The sequence below is a fragment of the Schistocerca piceifrons genome, chromosome 4 (genome assembly GCF_021461385.2).
Source record: "Schistocerca piceifrons isolate TAMUIC-IGC-003096 chromosome 4, iqSchPice1.1, whole genome shotgun sequence".
NCBI classification, from domain to species: Eukaryota; Metazoa; Arthropoda; class Insecta; order Orthoptera; family Acrididae; genus Schistocerca; species Schistocerca piceifrons.
This window is the reverse complement of record NC_060141.1, coordinates 95,513,845-95,531,522: the sequence shown is the minus strand read 5'-3', so window position 1 is coordinate 95,531,522 and position 17,678 is coordinate 95,513,845. Positions and strand designations below refer to the sequence as shown.

The window sequence follows — 17,678 nt, the reverse complement described above, 5'->3', positions numbered from 1 at the left end:
ACACCATCACAGGCGCTCTTGTCTGTGATGCAGCGTTAAGCGTAACCGCAGCCATGGTCTCCGAACTGATAGTCCATACTGATACAAACGTCGTCGAACTGTTCGTGCAGATGGTTGTTGTCTTGCAAATGTCGCTATCTGCTGACTCAGGGATCGAGACGTGGCTGCACGATCCATTACAGCCATGCGGATACGATGCCTGTCATCTCGACTGCTAGTGATATGAGGCCGTTGGGATCCAGCACGGCGTTCCGTATTACCCTCCTGAACCCACCGATTCCATATTCTGCTAACAGTCATTGGATCTCGACCAACGCGAGCAGCAATCGCGATAGGCTACAATCCGACCTTAAAAATGGTTCAAATGGCTCTGAGCACTATGGGACTCAACTGCTGTGGTCATCAGTCCCCTAGAACTTAGAACTACTTAAACCTAACTAACCTAAGGACATCACACACATCCACGCCCGAGGCAGAATTCGAACCTGCGACCGTAGCAGTCGCACTGTTCCGGACTGCGCGCCGAGAACCGCGAGAACACCGCGGCTGGCCCCGACCTTATCAAAGTCGGAAACGTGATGGTACGCATTTCTCCTCCTTACACGAGGCATTACAACAACGTTTCATCAGGCAACGCCGGTAACTGCTGTTTGTATATGAGAAATCGGTTGGAAACTTTCCTCATGTCAGCACGTTGTAGGTGTCGCCACCGGCGCCAACCTCGTGTGAATGCTCTGAGAAGCTAATCATTTGCATATCACAGCATCTTCTTCGTGTCGGTTAAATTTCGCGTCTGTAGCACGTCATCTTCGTGGTGTAGCAATTTTAATGGCCAGTAGTGTAAGTCAAAGTTGCCACTTTGTCTGTGGAAAAAAACCAGATTAATTTTTCGAAACACGTACTCTACATTCACCCGAAGTTGTTTTGATTTGTTTCTGTGATAGGTCGACTGAGATTTGAATCGCTGCCGTCATATTACATTTGTTTCTGAAATGTTTTGACTCCCTTCTAAGCATAACGATTTATTTTTAAAAGAAGGTGAATTTTTTTAAGCGCTAGCTGTTTCATCAATAGACAGCTGGTACTACGCAATTAGCTTTCTCTGGTAAAGAGCTCTTTGTGTGTACAGCAGTTAATCACAATTCCTTATTAAGTGAAAGGCATATCCATATTGGTCACGGATGAACAACAGTTAGTCAGGCGTTTTAACTTCGGCACATTCTGCTGTATAAGTGAAAACGGCCGCCCCCCTGCTCGTATATCTTGCCTCATTAGGCGTCTATCCGCCAGAATGGCAGCTGACGCAACGCGCTGCTTGTACGTGTACGTGAGCAACGTGCGTAACGAGCCTTCATCTCACGTGCAGATAGTGTCGTCACAATAAGTGTCATGTCGTCGCAATTACTCGCGTGAGACTGCGACAAGGAATCAGTCTCTGTTTCGGAAAAGACGAAGAATTCCTTGCCATTCTCCAACTATTAACTACTGGGCTGTTTGCGTTCCCTTTCAGTCCAGCTAATAAACGAGCGCTTTAATTTTTAGCCTTCGTATAACTTATACCTCCCAAATAAATTCAGGGAAGTACTTCCCTAATGTTTCCTGCACATCAGTGCTTAATTAATTACTGTTTTGAAAAAAAAAAATTGAAACGTTTGCATTGGTCTGCCAAATAATATCTTTCATTTGTCATCAATCGGATGTAGAAATAGAAAAAGGGGACCCAGCGAGAGAGAGGTGTCGTTGCTGGCTGAGTGAGGTGAAACGGTGGTGTAAGGGGCAGTAAGTTTAAAACACACATCTGGCGATTCTGAGTATGGTCTCCTACGGTTTTCCTGAATTGATGAAAGCGAATGTTAGTATGGTTATACTGAAAAATAGTGGCCAGTTTCCTTCACAATACTTGTTCATTCCGAACTTGTACGTCGGAGTGGCGTTGAATCCCAGTCTTTCTTCCTTGTTTCTTTGCATCTGCCTGTGTACTTTCTAGACCAAACATGAGAAGACACAGTTCGGAAGTACAAAATGTATAACATTTATATGTAATATAGTACCATCATCATCATTATCATCAGTGTTCTGCCCTAGGGCAGGTCTTCGCGTATCATATCATTTTCTATTCTCTTCGTTTTCTCACGATTGTTTCCTATCCTTATACTGTCCACCATCTGGTATCTTCTGTGTCCTCTTCTTCTTCTTCTTCTTCTTCTTCCAGCCACAGTTCCTTCCATAGCATCCATCAGTGCACTGTCTCTTCTCATCCAGGGTCCAGACTAGTTGCTTTTCCTCCTCCTGATTACCTTTAAAATTTTTCTCTCTTCCCCGACTTTTCTCCTCCTCAGTTCTCACTTTGTCTACCCATTTTGCCCCTTCCATTTTCATCCAAATCCACATCTCAAATTCTTGTATTCTTTTTCCTTCCTCTTTCCTCAGTGACCATCTCTCAGCTCCGTATAATTCCACTGCCCATATAATGACCACGCGGGGTAGCCGTCCGGTCTGAATCGCCTTGCCACGGTTCACGCGGCTCCACCCGTCGGAGGTTCGAGTCCTTCCTCGGGCATTGTTGTGCGTGTTGTCCTTAGCGTAAGTTTGTTTAATTTAGATTAAATATTGTATAACCCTAGGGAGCGATGACCTTAGCGGTTTGGTCCCATAGGAGCTTACCACAAATTTACAATTTTCCATATAAGGCACTTCGCCAGTGTCTTCCCTGTCCAGGCACCCATACATAAGCTTCCTCTTATTAACAGTCTCCTTGGCAATTATATACGTCTTGTTACATCTTTATTACACATGTTGTCCGTAATAAATCTTCCTAGATATTTAAAAGCATTAACTTGTTCTTTATCTTTCTGTCCTAACTTCAAAGTTGTTCTTACTTTTCTTGCTCTTATTGCCACACATTTTGTCTTTTTCTTGTTAATTCTCATTCCAAATTCCTCACAGGTCTTATTTAATTCTTTTAACATTCCAGTCATGGTTCTTTCACTCTCTGCCAGTAACAGCGTATCATCCGCAAATTGAATACATCTATCCTCCTACCACTAACATGCACTCCTCTACTTTGTTTCAAACATTTCTGAATAATGTGCTCAGCATCAGCCAGTATTAACTTCTTATTCAGCTATCATACGCGTTCAGTGATTAAATATCCACGAGCTTCATGCCGAGTGTACTTCGCACATTGTAAAGTGGCGATGTACAGTTGAAATTATTATTTTCTTTATTTATTTAGGTAGAGTTAAAAACCAGCGCGTCTCAGACGTTATATTGGAATTGCGGGCCCCCATGGCGTACACCCCGAAGTTATTTATACATCCTCCTTATTTATTTATTCTAGTCCACTTTTTACATAAAAACAATAGCCCCTTGCACATCAAATGTAATTTATATGAACCATTATGACAATGTTTGTTTGTTTCTTTGCTATTGTGATTACTGAACTAAGTTTACAGTGTCTGCTATAATATTATTCCTAGTTTCGGTCTTTTCTGCTGCTATCGCTCCAACATTTTCATGATACCTTATAAGCTAATGTACATATAATTAACCTAGAACCTTTTTTCCATTCTCATATGGGCGTTCCTTTTCTGTGACCAAAAAAATATCCAAAAAATTTCTTTACTTTAATCTGCTTAAAAAAGTTTTGCGGTTATCTTTATCACATGCTGCTATTAATACTGTTACAACTACGCGTATTGTTACTACAATAACAACACAATCACTACAAATATAAGAAAGTTTTTTTACTACTACCACCACCTTTATTTTTCTGGCTTGATACTCCCACAATGATCATTTTCAATAACTCAGGGGACAATTGAAAAGTATATTATCTTGTAAAATGGTTCAAATGGCTCTGATCACTATGGGACTTAACTTCTGAGGTCATCAGTCCCCTAGAACTGAGAACTACTTAAACCTAACTAACCTAAGGACATCACCCACATCCATGCCCGAGGCAGGATTCGAACCTGCGACCGTAGCGGTCGTCTGGCTCCAGACTGTAGCGCCTAGAACCGCTCGGCCACCCAGGGTGGCTATCTTGTAAAGATACTCTCAATTTTTTTCACGTAGCCTGAGATTGCTACTACTAATATGAGTTCTATTTTCTAGAAACACGTAAACGCCTTCCAGAAGTCAAAGAACACGATGTAGACCTGGGTGCATATATCTACTGTCTTCTGAGTCGAGCGGACGAATGGAGCGAGCTGGGTATCACGTTATCGTTGTTTGCGGAACCCATTTTGTTTCTTTGAAGGGGAGGGGGGTATACGGGGGCAGATTTTCCGTCTCTGGGAACTTCAAAACGTGTTTCAAAATCCTATAACAGATTGTCACGATTCTGGAAATGACCTTCGGTTGCAAGGCAAATTCCAGAACTGGTATATCGAACGTATACCCGGGTGGGGATCCCCTTGATGGTTAAGAATCTGCAGACTATAGGGAACCCCAGATCTCAAATAACTCACTCGCCTTTCAGGGTGGAGACAGAAACGTAAAAATTAAAACAAACAAAAAAGTTTTATTTGCAAAAGAAAATTACGCAGTGCGACATCAATTGGTGTAGCTACACCAAGGGATGTAGCTAGATTGCCTTCCCCATATTATCATGAATTACGGGCCATAGAGTCATCATAGTGAGCCACACTTCAAGATAATATCCGATGATGTTGATAATGATGAAACAATAGGATGTGGTTTGATGTGTCATTGGTAAACGAAGCATTAGATGTAGGTCTCAAGCTTTCCAACTGTTTCACGATGATGAGCCAACCTAACGAATGGTGAAGAATAGGGACTCGAGTATGAAACGAGACTGCATCAAGTCAAAGTCCATACTCGATTTAAATTTTTTCATGGTGGTAAGATTTGTGTGATACTGCCAACAGGTTGTAAAAAGATTTTACTTTGATCTGGTTTCGGCACCGACAGTTGTTGTCTGCATCAGAACGTCCAAAAATGGTTCAAATGGCTCTGAGCACTATGGGACTTAACATCTAAGGTCATCAGTCCCCTAGAACTTAGAACTACTTAAACCTAACTAACCTAAGGACATCACACACATCCATGCCCGAGGCAGAATTCGAACCTGCGACCGTAGCAGTCCCGCGGTCCCGGACTGCAGCGCCTAGAACCGCACGACCACCGCGGCCGGCTCAGAACGTCCAAATCAATTACATGTACTAACAGATTTACGAGAAAAATGATCAGGTCATATAAAAAATGCCATAAAAAGATCATATTTAAACGATATAAAATTACAGTCAACAGAACTGACATCAAACCGGAAATTATCAGTAAAACTGTAGCTACATAATGTAGCACACTGCACTCCATGTGTAGTATCCTCGTCGCCACTGTAGTGTCTTGTACAGGAACGGGTTGTTGCCATGGTTGGCCGGTATCCTATTTCTACAAAACGAATGCACACGTGAATTAAATAAGGTCTTTATTTACTTGTTTATTATTATTATTTTGAGATTTTCCTCAATACAGAGGCTTATCTCCAACATAATAATTTACTTGGAAATTACAATACAAACAATAAACGTTCTTAAACTATATTTTCAAAATATTCCTCCAGGTGTTTCGATCTTGTGTGTCCTCTTCCTCTGCGCCCATTCTCCTCACTGTGTGCTGTACAATCTGGAGCCAGGTGGTCATAGGTCGTCCTTTTCCTCTTCTCCCCTCCGGTTCCCACTCCAGTATCAATTTTGGTAGTCTGGTTTTCTCCATTCGTCGTACATGCCCGTACAACTGTAATTTCTTCCTATCCATTACATCATATATTCTTTCTTTTATTTCCATTCTCCTTATTATTTCGATGTTCCTTATCTTTTCTTTCCTGGAGATTCTTGCCGATCTTCTCCAGAAGTCCATCTCTAGAGCTTGTAATTTTTTAATGTGCTTCATGTTAATTGTCCAGGTCTCCGTTCGATACAGAACCACACTCTCTAATATGGATTTGTATATTAATTTTTTAGTTCTGCTATTTACTTATACTGGAAGTATTTACTTAACTGGAACAGAGCCCGTGTGTTGTGGTACAAGCTCGTCAGTGATAGTCCCCTTGCAGACTGTAGTATCCTGCCCACTCGTCTAATATAGGTCGCCTATGGAAGCTGTTTTTCGGATCACTAGACAACAATTCAAGTAAATCGTGTTAATTTAGTTTATTATAGCAAATTAAACTGACAATACTTAACATTGCGCCGCGTGATTAGCCGGGCGGTCTAAGGCGCTGTAGTCATGGACTACGCGGCTGATCCCGGTGGAGGTTCGAGTCCTCCCTGGGGCATGGGTGTGTGTGTTTGTCCTTAGGATAATTAAGGTTACATAGTGTGTAAGCTTAGGGACTGATGACCTTAGCAGTTAAGTACCACAGTTTGAACTTAACTTTGCGTATTCACAAAGGTGAGTCACGGGCAAATGGCGAGATGCATATAATCAAGGTCCTTCAGTATATACACTGTCAATACAAGCAAAACAAACCAGTTCGTAAGAGACTGCTTTTAACGTTTGTATGACGGCTAATCTTCCACTGCGGCCGGGTCTTAGCGGTGCGGCGCTTATATTCTCTTCGTATAGAAGTCGCTCCTGTCTTGGTGTCGTCCTAGTCTGCGTACTACTGGCTGAGCTCGTCTCACATACCCCTCTGCTCTTCCAGTCTTCATCGTCATTCCGTCGCCTGTCGTTACGCCGGAACACAAACAATATCGGTAATTGCAAACTTTAGTGTCACTGGTAGCCCCACTGTAGGCAGTAACCTGGTCGCCATGTACTCTCTTTAGTATCCCGCGTGGAAGGCGGCGCGTGGGTAGGAGCAGGAGCACAAAAAGGTAATACACGTCGGTACTGCAAAAAAGTAAAAGTGGTTTACTGGTGCAAGAAGAGCAATACATTACTTTGTACAGGTGAGCACGGTCTCAAGCTGAAGCGAAGTGTCACTGCCGTCGCCTCCTGATCAAATGGGCAGAACCTGGAGCGACGCTCGTAGAGCTCTCCACAGCACCGGCTAGAGGGCGCTGTCGTCGTTGTCTGTCGCAGTGCCAACTTAACTGGCAACTAACCTGTGGCATCGTTGCTATCGATGCCACATCCTCATAGCCTGTTACGTGAATTGAGCCCGCTTTGCTGATACACTGACAGACGCCAACTGGAAGAGAAGGGTCAGCGAGGCCCTCCACTCATCGGCGGCGGCCTAAATACTTGCTGTCGAGAGGGCGTTGGCAGCGTGTTGCTTGTTGGTGTCTCTGGCCCCTCTCGTGATAGGCGCGCTTGATCCAGCGCCTACTATCGATCTCGAGCTACACCTTTTCCCGCTGACGTGCTGGCGACAGCTCACGCCAGCACACCATATGTCAACATATAATGTTTTAAGCAAATCCTTAGCTTTCTTTCAAATAACATTTTAGGCCGTTTTGAATTTGCTGGTCATAATTATGTGCCACACGGAGTTGTTTCTTCTGTTGTCTTTGGCTAAGCTTCAGACATCGGTTCTACAGAAATTCGCTGATTTAACGATAAATGACTTCACTGGTTTGTAGAAGAGACGTCTCATCACATTTTAAAACCGCGTTGTTTTAGCTGTTCGAGCCTGGGTACATCCCTTGTCTGACTTATCGTTCATCACGTGAACACCGCCCCTTCCACGTATGTACTGGTATTGTTTCTCGCCTTGGTGTTGAGACAGCTTCTCATGGTTTCGTTAGTGGCGGTCAGGGAGGGCGCGCCGCCGCGGGACAAAGTCGCCGCGTTGCCAGTGGAGGGCGCCGACAGCAGCCACATGGCTATTTGCCCGTCAGTCAACCCCGGCCTCGCGGCGGCAAAAACAGCCCCTGGGCCGCGCCGGATTACCAGAGGCGCTATAGTTTCCTGTTGACTGAGGGGGAGGCAGGCTGGTTCTGAAGGGTCCGCTTCTCTGCGGTCGGAGAACAGAGCAGCATTCAGCGAGCAGCCGCCGGTGCTCGCCCCCAACAGGTGCCACTGGAGAACCGACATACACGGAGCGAATCATCTAAAACTGGTATCACAGATATTGCGGAGGCGGAAAGTACTGTTGGGTTCGTTTTCTTCAGAATGGGTTATTTGTTATGGTGCGTATTGTTAGCAAAAAACAGATTGTTCAAATGGTTCAAATGGCTCTGAGCACTATGGGACTTAACATCTTAGGTCATCAGTCCCCTACAACTTAGAACTACTTAAACCTAACTAACCTAAGGACATCACACACATCCATGCCCGAGGCAGGATTCGAACCTGCGACCGTAGCAGTCACGCAGTTCCGGACTGAGCGCCTAGAACCGCTAGACAAAACAGATTGTGATAATACTAAAAAAGTGTATTTTTTTAATCGAACAATGCCTATTAACATTAACAAAATAAAAGTAGGGTAATTGAGAATGTCAGTGGTGCTACTTGCAGGAGACTAGTGTGAGCCGTTTTCCAGATATCGCGTTTTGAAAAATTTCTACAGCGACACTTGTTTGCGCCATTCAGCCTGCGTAGTTGCTAGGTACGATGTTACGTTTGCTTGCAGTGTGCTTGTGGGTTGTTTGAGTCCATTGAGACTTGCAAGTCAGTCAGTGTGTGACAGCCCAAGCCGTGGGTCGTGAGTGGGCGACCGGAATTTACCAGTTCAGAAAAAGCGGACATGCTCATGGTGTACAGTGAGTACAGAAAGAGTGGAGTTCGTTCTTGTACGGTGTACGCGACAAGGTATCTCAATACACGTCAACCATCTCTGCAGTTATTTGTCAACCTCATCAACCAGCTACGTAAAAGTGGTATTGTAACACTTAGACAACTAACAGAAGGACACAAGTGACGACAGAACAGGGGAAATTAATTTTCTTGCTGCTGCTGCAGTTGATCCTCACGGTAGCTCCCGCGCAATCCCACGAGGAAGTGGCACGAGTCAGCCAAGTGTACTATACATTCTCCATCGACGTGGGCTCTACCTCTACAATATACCTCTCCTTCAAGGGCTACACGGAAATGATTATGAGAATCGTGTTAGTTTGTGTGCACGTGCACTAAGGTAGGATATTCCAGATGTATCATGTATATTGTTTAGTGATGAAGCAACGTTTACGAGTCGAACCGCAGAAACATGCACTATTGGTCTGTTGACAATCACCGTTGACTTAAGGTAAAACGTCAGCGTCCATTGTGTGTGATCGTGTGATGTGGGATAGTGAACCATCAGCTCATAGGCCCGTTTTTCATTGACGGAATACTGAACGCGCACAGCTATCGCTGCCTCCTAACAGACCATTTTCTAGAGATGCTAGAATACGTTCTTTTACAGACCAGGAAGATCCTGTGGCACCAACGTGATGGCTGTGCAGCCCACAGAACACGAAGAACTACACTAAGTCCTTAGGAATTATTTCCAAACGTTTTATTGGAAGCAGAGGACCTGTACCCTGGCCGGTCCGTCCCCCGTCCCCCGCATTCGACGCCTGTAGACTTTTTTTCTGCGAGGAAAGCTGAAAGATGCCATCTGTAAAGACCTACCAACTACACCCAATGATATACACGGACGTATTAATGCATCGTGCTCGAGCATCTCCGCTGAAATGCTAGCATATGTGCCGCAGTCGTTGCGTACCAGACTGGCAGCGTGTACTGCCGCTGCCCGTGGCCATTTTGGACACGATCCGTGATGACCAGTTGTCTCGTTACTGGTCACAACCCACATAACTAACGTATGCAGTTTGTTGTTCTGCAGTGTGTGCTGCCACAAGTATTCTACCCTACTATTAGTTGGTCAATAGGCATTGCTCCATTTTAAAAAGTGTATATCAGCTAACAATACGAGCCCCTGTCTACCAGTCCATTCTGTGAAAACTGCACATCACTAGCACTTCCCACTTCAGCAATATTTGCGGTGCAACTTTGAGGCGACTCAGCCTCTATAGAGCGAATGGCCATCCTAAGACGGCAGTCGTGTTTTTTCCAAACCTCGAGGAGGGATGCACACTATCTGATAAAAATTATCCAGATTTCACTTTTTAATGCAGAATCGACCACTGGGTGCCACGGGAGGCCGACCCGCCAGCATAAAAGAAGACGCGCAACATTGTGTTGTCAGTAGACAAGCATAAACAATAGAATGGGAGGTTAGGAAACCTCAGTAATTTCTAACGCGGACTAGTCACTGCATGTTACACGAGTAACAATTCGAGCAAGGACATTTCAAGGACAGCTGCCAAATTCGGCTGCTGCTAAGTGACTGTGAAGTGGAAATGCAAAGGAACAACCACCGCTAAACAAAGACCAGCCGTAGCTCATATACTAACGGACAAGGACCGTCGAGCGTTACGGAGAGTGCTTACAAAAAGAAACTTGAAGTCAGTGGAAGAAATCACACGAGAGTACCAATGTGCTACCTGTAGCCTAGCTAGCACGGTGACTGAGGGTATGCATTTAAAATGAAAGGGTACTGTGTTCGAGCAGCCCTTCATATGCCTGACATTACCGCTATCAGTGCTAAGTGATTCTTGAGGTGGCGAAAAGCGCGAAAAGCGCAACGCTACTGGAAAGTGGATGAAAGGTAACGAGTGATGCGGAGTAATTAATAATCACTCTACACCCTGTGGTAGCCCGATGAAAGGGTTTGAGGTTGGCGAATGCCTGGAGCAGGTCACATGCCATCATGTGTTCCACCAACAATGAAGTATAGCGAAGATGGTGTTAGGGTATAGAGGCTTTTTGTGGTTGGAGCGTGGTCCCGTCATTGCTCTTTGGCAATCGTTAAACGTGAAAGAATAAGAGTATGCCCACATTTCACAGCATTGTGTACTGTGCGCAATAGAGCAACAGTTCAGAAATAATGACTACCAGTATGAAAATACACCCTCCCATAAATCAGCAATGGTAAGTGGACAGTAACTGAAATGGATTAGTCTGCCAAGCTTCCGACTTGGACACAATGTAACACCTTTGAACGTCGGCTTCCCTCCAAGCCACAGTATCCATCATTACTGCCGTCTCTGGTTTTGACTCTTGAGGAAGAAAGGGCTGCCACTCCTAAAGACATCCAGACGCCCCACTGAAAGTGTTCCCAGTAGAGTTCAAGCCACCATAAGGGAAACTGGTGGATCCATACCCTGTAAGTGTCCACTAGTAGATGTTTGGGTGGCCAACGGCCTTGCCGCAATGGCTACTGTCAGATCACCGAAGTTAAGCGCTGTCGGGCTGGGTTAGCACTAGGATGGGTGACCATCCGGTCTGCCGAGCACTGTTGGCAAGCGGGGTGCATTCAGCTCCCGGATGAACTTGACCGAGAAGTGGCGGCTCCGGTCTCGTAAACTGACTTACGGCTGGGAGAGCGGCGTGCTGTCCACGTGCCCCTCCACATCCGCATCCATTGACGCCTGTGGACTGAGGATGACACAGCGGCCGGTCGGTGCCGTTGGGCCTGTTCGGGCGGAATTTAGTTTAGTTTTAATAGACGTTTGGATACTTCTTTTCAACTGGTATACAGAGAGAGTGGCCTATTCTCAGGCAGTCGCCATGTTCTTTCTAGACGTCACACGGTATGTACAAGTTGTTAGCACTGCGAGACATGAAGTTGCCTGTGGGCTGTAACAAGGCGTCTATCTGACAAGTAACACCAAATAAACACTTCTAGTTTATTGCCTGGTACTTGGCTGAAGCGAATGTCATTCCCATATGGCTGTACCTTTACTGTAGTGTGTGCTGCTCTGGTGTGAAGGATCGTATCATCGAACCTTCGCCAAGAGTAGTGAAATATTATCCACTTATTACAGTTGTTATGATATTCTGGAAATAATTTGGATCAACCACAAATAATTTCATTTGTTTTATTGAAGATATTCTTAAGCAATGTCAGTGCTTCTTGCAGGAATATTCGTCATCGAAGTTGAGGTTTAAGTTTTGAATCAACTTTTTTCGTCCCCACATAATATACTTTCAGTCAGTCTTTGTGGAATCCAGCAAACTTATTTCTGCATTGACACTTCAAAAAGCTAAAACAGTAAGCAGCGGAGAAACTATTTCACAGTAGCTGATTTTCTGATAACGAAACGACTACGCTTTCTACAGAGACACAATAGTAATAATGCATGACAGGTAACTGAATATCCATATTATACAAACCATCAAAATGCTCATGGTCACATTTATATTCCTTGCCCATTATTTTCCGTAACCAGTTATCTGCACTGTGAGTGTCAATCAATAGCAATAAAAAATCAATCTATATATAAAAATGTGCAGTGTGCAAATAGGATCTGCCATTAGATACGCATTTCACAGGAAACAGATTAAATTTTTCATTTTAACAAATAACTAGCAGAGGTGATGGCAGCAGTATTTGAAGAAAACAATAAATGCCGAAGGCTGGAAGCCAAGGTCATTGAGTTAGTAGTCAAGCACTGTACCACTTGGGAGTAAATATGTACAGACACAGTCTGTTGTGCAGTAAATGTATAATTTTAATGAGGTTTATTGATCACTACTGTATGGCAACCCTTTGGTATTGAGAGTGACTTTTTTTGTTTGTTCTTTTGCACTTAAAATTGTACACTGTAACACTGAATATTCTAGAAATACTAGTGGATACGACGAAATGTTATTGGTTAGACATTAGCATTGCCATGTCACAGCATAAAGTACGTAATTGACCAGAAACGAATGCGTCATCACTTTCTACTAACCGCCTTTACGATTTCTGTCGCCTGGATCGACTATACCTGCCTGTTTCTTGCGTTTTTCATCAGTTATCGGAGACAGTTTCGTGATGAAGCCTTCTTCACTGCAATGTTTGTAATCAGTGGTGAAACAACCTGAAATGGCTTTTTCTTGTCCTAAAAAATTATGTAATCCCTGTTAGTTACATTGCCGGCCGCGGTGGTCTAGCGGTTCTAGGCGCTCAGTCCGGAAACGCGCGACTGCTACGGTCGCAGGTTCGAATCCTGCCTCGGGCATGGATGTGTGTGATGTCCTTAGGTTAGTTAGGTTTAATTAGTTCTAAGTTCTAGGGGACTGATGACCACAGATGTTAAGTCCCATAGTGCTCAGAGCCATCTGAACCATTTTTTTGTTAGTTACATTCACATTTAGTATAGAAAAACTGGTGTGGAAGCTGAAGGCAACAGTCATCTTCGCAGATTCCACTTACATCAGTGTTCTTTTATCGATGTTAAATCATGTAAAATGAACCAGCAAAGGACATGCAGAGGAGTAAGATCTACTGTCTTTCTCCTTGAAAATAATTATATAATGTAATAGATGTGTGAGTATTACGAGAGTTAAAATCTGTCTGCGACAGCACCTCGCATGCTAATGCAACCACAGTAAACAGAAGACAGGTACAAATATGGCGTCCTGAACTCTCAGCCAGTCAGCGTCGGTATCACCATTTGCCTCTCACTCTCTTTCTCACTCTCTCCTCCACCTCCTCCTTCTCCCCCGCCTCCTCCTCTCTTCCTCTCCGTACGTTTCCTAAGTACCACCACAAGCCTTGTAACGACAGTTCTGGCAGCACTAACACTCAGCCCCAAATAAGGAACGAAGACACAGCTTGCGTCAGACGGCACATTGGCGCATTACTTGGCTTCATGAAACGTGCCACTATTTGTGACTCTCAGGTCTGATAAAGGCAGTTGGCGGGTTTGTTAACAATTTACATGCTTCGCGTATCTTATTTGCGACACGTCAAGCTGACGTGAAATATGTCAGTAGATTTACAAATACGATATCTGAGCTGGTGAACAAATTACTCATCTTGATATTTCTGTTATTTGATATGGTAAGCATTACGCACCCATGTTACTTCTGAACAGTTACCAATGTCATTTAGTCACCACCCATTTGTCAGTTGTTGCTCTTTTCTTTCGTTATCCACAAAAATAGTCCCATATTCTTACCATATGTTCACATACCTTACGACCTTCCGAGCTCCGAACTAAATGCTAGTCACTTAGCCAACTGAATTTTTACTTTAAACTTAATTTGCATTACAATATAGAGTGTTTCAAAAAGTATCACAAAGTATTATTTTGTCCAGACTATCGATCACTACGCCTCGGCTCGGCTATTGGAGAAACGAATACAGTCTAGTTTATATTAATAGCCGTTAGATGTCAGTTGTCTTCTGTTTTGCTTGGTAACCGTCATATATTTAAAATTGCTACTCCACAGCAGAGTGGCAACGGCCTTGCCGCTGTGGAAACACCGGTTCCCGTGAGATCACCGAAGTTAAGCGCTGTCGGGTGTGGCCGGCACTTGGATGGGTGACCATCCAGGCCGCCGTGCGCTGTTGCCATTTTTCGGGGTGCACTCAGCCTCGTGATGCCAACTGAGGAGCTACTCGGCCAAATAGTAGCGCCTCCGGTCAAAGAAAACCATCGTAACGACCGGGAGAGCGGTGTGCTGACCACACGCCCCTCCTATGCGCATCCTCAACTGAGGATGACACGGCGGTCGGATGGTCCCGATGTGCCACTTGTGGCCTGAAGACGGAGTGCTTGCTTGCTTTACTCCACAGCAGAAATCATTTTGGGTTTTAGAGTTTGCGAGGTGCAAATCCGTGATTGCAGTGCAAAGACGTTTCGGGTTGAGGTACCACATTGATCCTCCGAATGGATGGAGCATTCACAGATTGTATCGCCAGTTTCTATATAGAAGATGAGTATGTAAAGGAAAGCGTCCTGGCCGCCCTCGTATTCCGGAAGAAAATGTTGCACTGCTTTCCAAAGTAGTGCTTCAAAATTAACTCGTCGTGCCAGTCGAGAGTTATGACCGACTACAACAATTTGGCGTGTTTTGAGACGTCGGTTGGTTATGAAGGTGTACAAGTTATACTTGTTACAAGCTCTGCGTCCTGTTGACAAACGTAAACGTGTGGCATTTTGCAACGAGATTCTTGATGCTATTCACAGTGCTAACTCTTTCGCAAAACGCATCGTCTTCAGTGATGAAGCGGCTTGCCATGTTAGTGGTCAGCTAAACAAACACGATTTTTGAATTTTGGGCCTACAGAACCCACATGCAGCCACTGAACATGTACGAGATTCGCCCAAAGTCAATCAATGTCTTTTGTGCGATATCCCGATCATCTGTTTACGGCCCATTATTCTTTGATGAAAACACGGTCAACGGTCAGCAGTATCTCGCTATGTTACAAAACTGGTTGTTTCCGAGGCTGCACGAGGACAACTTCATTTTTCAACAAAACGGGGCACCCCCTCACTGGAGTCGCCAAGTGCGTGAATGTCTGAATGAAACTCTACCGTACCGATGGATTGGTCGTCAAGAAGCTGGCGACTTAGCATGTATCACCCTACGACTTCTTCCTGTGGGCTTTTGTTAAAGACAACTTTTATGTACCACCACTCCCACAGAACCTGGAAGAGTTGAAGAACCGGATCCGTACTGCCCATAACATCAGTGGCGAAGGACATGCTTGCCTGAGTATGGGAGGAATTTGAGTATCGATGTGATATTGTTCGTGTCGCTGATGGAGGACATATTGAACATCTGTAATCTGAACTTGAGAGGTTCGTAAATATTTGTGTAAAGTTTCATATTCATATGTCTTGAAGTTCAATAAATGTACGCATTCGAAATACGCATATTCTTTTTGAAACACCCTTTATAATAAATGAAAACCAACGCCATAACAAGTATTACGTATTCAGCATTTCAGCTGTGGAATGTTTGTTGGGCACGAATGATCTCAGTTTGTGTTTAAACCCTTCATTTTCTAGATCTATCTTTGTTTGACAATGGAAGAGTCCAAATTAATTGCTCAAAAAACTTTGAATTTTTCCATGACTGGATGTGCAGTGGTTGTAAGCCAAAAGGTGTACTCATTTACACATAGTGCCAAACATTACTGTACCCTGGAAATGTATAAAACTGGTGCCTTTTTCATAATGTGTGGCTGCACTCCCATTTTAGCTTTCATACTCTCTGCTCACAAAAGTATTGCATCGCTTTCATTCGCAGGTATACGCGTCTGTAAGTCGCTTAATTAACTACGAGAGGAGAATGAAAGAATAAGCCTTATTAAACTAAAAAGTTAGAGAATAAGTCATTGCAAAATAAAAACAGACCAATAACGAAAATAAAGATAGTCTGTTCGTAAGTGCGTATCTTTGCATTATGTGAAATCCAAATTTGCTGCTGTGTAACTTTCAAAGCCATGTTCCCTCACACGATGCATTGTAGCAAGCTACGATCCTCCACTGAATACTGTCGGTAAGGTGGCTGAGATGTTGCTGCTCAGATCTGTCCCAGGGCGGCCCTCATAAGAGATCAACCAGTGTGTTAGGATTGTCCATGACAAGAAGGACTCAAGTTTCACCCTGCCCCAAGGATGTTCAATCCGGTCCATGTTAACGACTACCACAGATCACTGCATATCACCTGACTCGCTCCTTTTGCAGGAAGGTGTCGATACTGTGAGCACTGAATTCTCGTTCATTATCGTCCTGCCAGCCGCGGTGGCCAAGCGGTTCTAGGCGCTTCAGTCCGGAACCACGCGACCGCTACGGTCGCAGGTTCGAATTCTGCCTCGGGCATGGATGTGTCTGATGTCCTTAGGTTAGTTAGGTTTAAGTAGTTCTAAGTTCTAGGGGACTGATGACCTCAGATGTTAAGTCCCATAGTGCTCAGAGCCATTTGAACCATTTTGAACCATTATCGTCCTCAAAAACGAAACTCTTGCTGAGATGTTGACGGTAGTGGTGGACAGTTCGTTGCAGGATCCTGTCACCATGCCGTAGCAATAACCGCAATACCGTTGACTAGTCTTCAATAATGGTAGAAGATAAAGATCCAAAACATGACTAACCCCAACCTTCCTGAGCTCGAAGAATTGCGTGCCTGAGACGTGCATTTCTACAAGCTGGCCGCCAACGTCTTCTAATACACTCATCAAGCGTCAGATAAATTTTGCACTCGTCGGTAAAGAGAACGGATTTCACGGGTCTAAATTCTATTCCAGGTGTTCACTGCTCACCTTCTTCACTCTCCACCGTGCCGTGCTGCCGGGTGCAGGGAGGGGTCGGGGTTGATGTTTGTACTTTTAATCGCAATAGACATCCCGAGGCCAAATTACTCTTCTTGAAACCGTTTCGCACCCTCGATAAAGGCCTCCTAGTTGTTACCAAATGGGCCGCGCGCAGCTCTGCTGCTGTCTGTTCTGGGTCCTTATTTGCCCTAATTTGTAAATAGTCATCAGCTGGTTGTTGCCGTAGACGATCGCCAAGAGGTATATCATCAGTGTTTTTGTGGCTGAATTGTCCCAACTTGCCGTGAAAAGACAACCCGTCTAATCTGGAAGCGATCCGTCAAGATTTGTTAGACTAAACACCGTACGGAGCCGCCGCCTCCTTTCATGATTAGTGACATAGCATACTCTACTGAAACGCACGAGAACTCAGGTTCACTGTACTTCCGTTACGTAAGTGTTTCTAGGTAGCGATTTTCTGGGGTCGAAAGAGTGCTGAGCAAGTGGCTTCTCTGGAATAAAAACACTACTGTGAGTGTCAAGATGGTGGTGTAGAACTTTGTTTGAACACTTTATTTTTATGGTCGCGTACTTTGCTTCTTTCTCTGTAAGAATATAAACTTGGACAGGGCCAGTTTCAGTTTGTAGCGTTGTCTTTATGAATCTTATCATTTTTAAGTAGTGATTG

General features: G+C 44.3%; 1 pseudogene; it reads left to right on the top strand.

Moving 5' to 3' along the window:
- The first annotated feature begins 14,181 nt into the window (after positions 1-14,181).
- Positions 14,182-14,299, top strand: LOC124797089 (annotated as a pseudogene).
- Positions 14,300-17,678: the final 3,379 nt, after the last annotated feature.